Consider the following 7,796-nt stretch of genomic DNA (forward strand, 5'->3'; position numbering starts at 1 on the left):
TCCCCCAGGTCCTCCCCCCACCGCGCAGCCTCCTGGCCCCAGGCGCCGCGGGCTCCCGCACCTGGACGCGGCTCCCGCGGGCCTGGGGTGTTGGCGCCATCTGAAGGCCAACCAGGGAACTGCTTCAAAAAGAAAAAAAAAAAAAGAAAAAAGGAACCGGGCGGTTCTCGTCGCAAGGAAGGTGCTGACACCGCATGGATGCACTTTAGCATTGCACGGCAGGAAAATCTCTTAAGTCAGAGAGAAGCTAAATAAACTGTGTGCGGCGCGTCGATTAAAAAAAAGCAAAACATTTTCCACAGCTATGCAATGTGTCAAGAACATGATCTGTTGGAAAACAGAAATGTCTTTGAAACTTCTCAGGAGCAAGAAATCCTCTCTAGGGAGATTCGCTGAGGTTCTGAGCAAATAAAATCTGTGCCTCTTAGGTGGCTAGAAGTCTAGGCATCCCCCCAAACCCCCCAACCCCCAATCCCACCCTGGGTTGTTGAACACATTGCTTGTCCCTCTGTGTCTCCAGATGCTAGCCGTCCTCTGCCCAAGGTGTGGTGTGGGTTTCCGGGGGGATTCATCAGGAAAATGTTTGCACTGGATGTGTGGTATATAGCATGGGCTTGAACGAGAGGGAGAGGTTTAAACACGTCCGCAAGCTCCTTCTGCTTTGGAGACACAACACAGAATTCGAAGAGGCCACAAGTGAGAGGAGACTGTGTCTCCTCTCCGTGTTTTCAAGACATTTGTCCTGGGTTCCTTTCAACGTCCCCCTCTGGACCCACGAGATGCCTTGGGCTTTAGGGAAAGGGACCAGATTTAAGTGCAGTCCCAGGCTTCCAAAATCTACTTGGGGATCTGATGAACCCTTGGATGAACAGAATCAATGCAGCTGTGTCAAAATCCATTGCAACCCAGCTCCTAGCAATGATCTTTTTCCAGGACAACAAGCATGTCCCTGATGAAAGCTATCTGAACCTCCTTTACTGTGCAGGAATAATCCTCCTTCCCCAGGATTTAAAGTCGACTCAGCGTTGTTCACAGATGGCAGTGCCACGAACAACATAATTACAGGGGAGAGGACTGTCCTTGCTTGAAAGATGAAAGGGACATGATAACGAAAGGCAATACTTGATCCTGAGTGGAGGAAATTTAAAAGGACAGTTTTGAGAGTACCTGGGGAAATTTGAATCTGGAGTGCATATTAGATAATAATCTTGTATCAAAGTTAAAATTCCTGCGTGCAATCACTCTATGTGGTCAAGCAAGAACACGTTTCTGTTTCTGGAAGGCACATGCCACAATGTTTAGGGGTGGTATCATCATCCCTGCAACTTCTAAAAGATTCCCCTGCAGGTGGGGTGGGGGAGATGGAGAAGGGGCGGCACACCTAAAATGTCAAATGATAGCACTTGCTGAGCCTGTGCTGTGTGGTCATTCACTGTGCATTGTTCTCGCAACTCTCCTGTGAGTTTGAAAAAAAATTTTTAAAGATTTTATTTATTTATTTACTTATTTATTTGAGAGAGAGAAAGAGCAAGCATGAGTGGGGGCAGGCAGAGGGAGAGGGGGAAGCCGACTCCCGGATGAACAGGGAGTCCTACTCGGGGCTCAATCCCAGGACCCCGGGATCACGACCTGAGCTGAAGGCAGACACTTCACCAACTGAGCCACCCAGGTGCCCCTTGAAATTTTTCAAAGTTAAAAAAATAAAACGGGAGAAAAACCTCTTTGTTTCTCTGAAAATCTAAAAAGGGATGTGACCCAAAGCAAAGATCCTTCTATGGAAGGAGTTGCAAGACCTAATGTGGGGCCAACTTGGTCCTGGTGTCCCTTCTCCCGGTGTTCTGGATGTCTCTGAAAAATAACCAACAGCCATGTGCTTTATCATATTCACTTGCCGTTGTTAATGTAAAAAAAAAAAAAAAAAAAAAAAAAAAGCTGATTCTCCATCAGTGGTCCCGCCTTCCAGTGCCATGAATCATTGTCACTAAACATTTATTGGCCAGAGCTGGTCACATGGCCCCACCCTCCACCCCGCCCCCCCCAACAGGTAGCTGGGCAGGCCAACATTCCTTAACAACAGCTTTACCTGTGCCACTCACATCCTGCCTTTCTGGGAGGATAGTGACCGCCCTATTTATCTCCACAGTGTCAGTGCCTTAAGTGATACCTTGCCACATAATAGGTGCACAGGAATGTTTGTTGAATGAATGTGTGACTTTTCCAAGATTTTTCTCCCTCATGTATAAAGCATTAGTATAAAGGAAAGTGTAAAGTGTGTGTGCTATGTGCCAAGCGCTGTGCTAGATGATCTGCCCATGACAGCTCCTTTAATCCTCTTTTGGGGTAGTTACTATTAATATCACCACTTTACAGGTGAGGTTTAAGCCCCATCCAGAGGCCTTAAATAACTGACCTATGTCTTGCAGCTGCCACGTGATCTAACTGGGTCTCTTAGCCCATCACTTTGGAATTAGGGTCAGGACCTTGGAAATTAGAGGAGACATAAAAAGTTAAAATAGCAACTTCTGTATATGTGTAAAAATAGTCTAAATGGAAACATATAGATATATAATTTCATGACTATATATACACAGTGAATAGTGTATGCACACAGGCATGACTTCTGAACACACATGACTCAATGTCTCTGAAATTTTAGCTTTCTATATCATCAACTGGAAACCCTGTAATTAACCTTGTGGGGTAAATAGACTCATTATCGGAGACTGTGAAAAGCGGACTATTCCCTGAGAGGTGCAGACAGGGCTCTGATTGTGTAGACAAGGGCAGGGAGAAAAAAAGAGGGGAGGAGGTTTGGAATGGGTGTTCTGAGCCCCAAGGAATAAGCCAGACTTGGAATCACAGTCCAGGAGCAGCTGTGAGCAGTGCTTCAAAGTGACGGCAGGGTCCCACGGTGGCAATAACCTAAGGTGGCCCCAGGAGGACCTCTAAAGGACAGAATGGAGTCATGAGCACAAAGCAGCTCCCCCAAAGGAGTCAGACCATGGCAGGTACTGGATGCTCTTCACCTTTTAGGAATTCCATAAAAGCAAAAATGCTCCCCTGCTGGACCCCAGCCTTTGCACCCGAGTATCCACACCAGACGTTTTGAATGCCAGACCGGCCTGAACCATCCACAGGGCATTTGCATATGTTGTTCCTTTTGCCTGGGTCTCTCATCCTCAATTCCTTGCTGCCTTGCCACCTCCTCTGAGACCTCACCTCCCATCTGCTTCCTCCTGTCCTTCACCGCACCCCCATCCTGATTCATTTTCACCCTCTGTTAGATGATCCTGTTAGCCTGGGGTCGGCCTCGCCCCTCCCCCCCCTGCCATGCCAAGATATAAGTAGCAGGAAAGCAGGCAGGACCCTGTCTGCCTTGTGGAGCCTCTGCATGCCACACCCCACTGCTCTGCTCCGCACAGACTCCATGCTCTAAACTCAATGAATGGATGTCACCTGGGGCTTCAGAAACACCCCTCCCTCCTGCGGTAACCACAAGCCTCATCCCCCATTTAGTGGTTGAAACCCAGGATTCAATTCAAACATTTACTGGTACTTATTTTAGGCAGAGGCTGCCCAGGGAATGGGGAAGCATTGTTGAATGCTTCAAGGCTGTCTTGGAAGGGCTCACCGGCTGAAACTTTTATTTTGGCAAAACACATATAGACCTTTTTCATTATTAGCATATTAAACAATTCTACATCTATTAAGTATTATATGCAGCTCCAAATAACTATGCATCATTAAAGCTCACAATTCAAGGGAGTGTAACAGGAGAAGGTTTTTACTTGGCTCTGTGACAGACGGGAGAGGTGCCAATGGATTGCTTGCAGCTCAAAATATGAAAGAAACTATACTGATTTTTTGGAAGAATGAGCGTCATAGACCACGTGGCTAAAATTCCCAATAGCACAGAAGACTTTAAAAACCAAAAGAGCATCTTCTCACCACCCTCCTCCCTGCTTGCAGAAACCATTAACCCCTCCCACTGCTTCTTCAGCCTACCCACATATCTCGAAAAAAAAACAGTCTTTGCTGCTACTTCTCAGTGAGGATGACCATGATCCTCTGCCTCCCTGTTCTGTTTGAAGATAGTAGTAAGTTTACTTAGAAGAAATGGGCTGGTTCCCGTGTGCAAGGGGACGTTTTAAAACATGACCCAAGTGGCGCCCGGTTGTTCCTGTTGCGTAACTGCAGCACAGTGTGTATATTTTAAATTAGCATTTGGGTTCATCCGAGGATGCCAGAGCTCTGTGCAGGCACTACTCCACCCTCCCTCCGCCTGTCCAGCTCCCAAAGGATGTTTGTTTAGACCCCGTGCAGGTCCTCTTTATGCATTGAAGTAATGGCTCTTCAAGTCCATCCCCGGTTTGTTAGAGGAGTTCCTTGGCACTCCACCTTTCCCTCCCACTAGCCACCAGGCTGATTTGGGGTGCAGGGGAGGATTTCTGGGATGGGGAAAAAACCACCAAAAGCAGGAAAGAGAAGGGCAAAGTCAAACTGACAGAGACAAATTTTGGCTGAGAGGAGGCTGAGTGTGCAAGGTGGTGGTCCCACAAGGCCTGGACAGCCAGCTGAGAAGTGTGTGTGCTCTGCTGGAGGGGGGGTGCCAAGGGGAGCCATTAGATCACAGCTGGAAGATATGCAGGGGGAGTGCTAGTGGGTGGAGGGCAGTTCAGAGGGCTAGCAGAGGAGGATGAGGAGGAAGGGGGAGGAGGAGGGAGGGTGGAGGGAGAAGAAGGGGGAGGGAAGAGGAGAAAAGAGGGAGGAGGGAAAACAGGGCAGACAGGGGAGGAGCAGGAGGGAGGAGGAGGGAGGGGAAGGAGAAGGGAGAAGGAGGAGGAAGGAAGGAGGAAGGAGGGAGGAGGAGAGGGAGAGAGGAGGAGGAGAGGAGGGAGGAAGGGGAGAGGAGAAGGATGGGGAGGATGAAGGTGGATGACACAGAGAATGGATATAATTAGGAGACAGTTGCAGTCTAAAGCATGGTGACACACCCTTGGCCTGGGCGGTGGCAGCAGGAATAGTGAGCCATCACTGTGACACCTCAGGCATCTTCATCTTGCCATAGTAGAACCTCCCATGAAATGCCAGGTGCTGACAGATGGCCTCACCCGATCCCAGGATGGGAGAAGGCACATAACTCAGGAGCAGAGCCAGATGACAGAGGAATGCCTGAAGGGGGGAAGGAACCTTCTAGCTCCTCAGGAGCCAGTCTTTGTTCTTACTAGAATTATTTGTGTGGTTTTCTTCTTTTTAGCACTTTAGGAGTTGTGTGCATATGTGCATATGATGCAGGGAGAAGGCAGGGGGCAGAAAGCAGAATGTGGCATTTAATATTTTAAGTCTGTACCTGTAAAGTTTAGGGGCTGGACATGTTGGCGTCTCAGAAGCACATGCGGGGAGAGGTCTGGCTGTCAGCACCGCGGCACCTCGGGTGAATCATTGGACCTGATCTCTCAACACCTTCTCTTGTCTGCCTAACAGGATGGTTATGGGACGATGACAGCATGCTTGCTGCAGGCTGGGTATGCTCCGTCCTCTCACCGACGCTAATGGAGGAATCACTTCCCCACATTTTAAAGAAAAGGGAACAGAAGCCCAGAGACGTGGAGTTAATGACCCAAAGTCACAGATCTTGGAGATCCATGGCCAAGCTCTTCATGCGCTTGCCTTTTTACTTGTGTGTTCCTCCTAGCCGGGTTCGAAGGGGTTGTGAGAACTCACAAGGAAATGCTGTGACAAGCCATAAAACCCTCAAGTGAACCTAAGCGCCGTGTCCTGGCAGCTTGTTCATCAATGCCAGACCCTGGGGGCCACCAAGATGCCCTTCAGGAGGTGATGGATAAGTACACTGTGGTCCATCCAGACAATGGAATGTTGTTCAGCACTAGAAAGAAAAGAACTACCAAGCCCTGAAAAGATATGGAGAACCTCAAATGCATACGACTAAGCGAAATAAGGCGATCTGAGAGGCTCTATCCTGTGTGACTCCAACTCTACAACATCCTGGAAAAGGCACAAGTATGGAGGCAGTAAAGCAACAGTGGTTGCCAGGGACTCGGGGTGGCGGGGGTGGGGGGTGGTGAATAGGTGCAGCAGAGGACGTTCAGGGCAGTGAGACAGACCACTCTGGGATACTCTAATGTTGATACACATCGTTATACATTTGTCCAAACCCGTAGCATGTCCACCACCGAGAGCGACCCCTCCTGTAAACTGGACTTTGAGGGTCCACTTTGGTGTCCTCAGTCAGGTTGGGCTGCTACAACAAAACACAGTAGCTCACAGTTCTGGAGGCTGTCAAGGCCAAGATCAAGGGTGATGGCAGATTCCGTGTCTGTTAGGAGCCTCCTTCTTGGTTCACTGGTGCCCTTGGTCTCCTTTCTGTGTCCTCCCATGGCCGAAGGGGCAGGGTGAGGGAGCTCTCTGGAGCCCCCTACATAAGGGCACAAATCGCACTAAGGATGCTCTGCTCTTATGACCTGTCCCCTCCCAAAGATTCCACCTACTGAAGCCACCACGTTTGGGCGTTAGGCTTCAACATATGCATGGAGCAGGGATACAAACATTCAGTCCATGGTGATAATGATGTGTTGGAGGTGATGGTGACAAAGGTACTGCTGTGGTGTGGGATGTTGAGCCTGGGAGAGGCTGTGGTGTATGGGAGCTCTCCGTACCTTTGACTCAATTGTACTGTGAATCTAAAATGGTTCTATTAAGGCTATTTTTAAAAAATCTCACGTGACCCACGTACAAATTTACATATAGGATTGAGTCTGAAGCCTTTAGGTCAAAGTTCTAGAACATCTTTTTACAGGAAAGCCAACTAATTTCTTCTAAGGGGTCTCTCTTTTCTTCTTTTTCTTTTTTTAAAGATTTCATTTATTTATCTGAACGATAAGATAAAAAAGATAAGAAAAAAGATAAAGAGTGAGAGAGGGAGAGAGCATGAGTGGGCGGGAGGCAGAGGGAGAGGGAAAAGCAGTTGCAGACTCCCCGCTGAGCAGGGAGTCCAATGTGGGGCTTGACCCCAGGACCTTGGGATGATGACCTGAGCCAAAGGCAGACACCCAACAGACTGAGCCATGCAGGCTGCCCAGGGGGTCTCTCTTTCATAACTACTTATTCTTTTAAGTGCCTGGGCTTTGGGAGCACTTCTAATCTGGCCACAGGAATGAAGGAACCAGAGGGAATGTCCTGGGGAATGCCACCTGCTTTCTAAAATTGCCACTGAGGGAGTTTGTCCCCAGTGGCTTGTTACTCTCTGGGGGATGCACTAGGCTGTCTGTCTCAGGGACTTGGACTGTTGGTAGCACCCTGGATGCTACTCTGAGCACAGCTGGCTTATAGTGACTCCCACACGCATTTCCACTGCTGGGGACAGGTCCATTTGCATAAATACTCTGCACTGATCTATTGATTGTGTTTTCCTGAGAGTGGGAAAAGACACCAACCTCCCTGAGAGATTTTATTTTATAATCTGTTGTCCAAAGCAAAGCTTTGTACTCCTTTTTGCAAGCCTATAAGACATGGCGTAGAACGAAAGCAATGTTAATGTCTCTACGTATTCATGCCATGAATACCACCTAGGGATGGAGAGCTGAGACCGGGAGCTGCAATACTTATAATTAAGCACAGGCGCTGCCCTTTCTCAGCTGGGCACCTCTGGGCAAGGCTTGGTAACATCTTGAGCCTCTGCTTCCTCGCATTCCCGTCGAATGCCGGTCACGTTTGCGGCCCACAGTTGTTGTGGGGACCATATCCAGGTATGATTTCCGAGGCCCTTAGCCTGGCAT

The sequence above is a fragment of the Vulpes vulpes genome, chromosome 12 (genome assembly GCF_048418805.1).
Source record: "Vulpes vulpes isolate BD-2025 chromosome 12, VulVul3, whole genome shotgun sequence".
In the NCBI taxonomy this organism is placed as follows: domain Eukaryota; kingdom Metazoa; phylum Chordata; class Mammalia; order Carnivora; family Canidae; genus Vulpes; species Vulpes vulpes.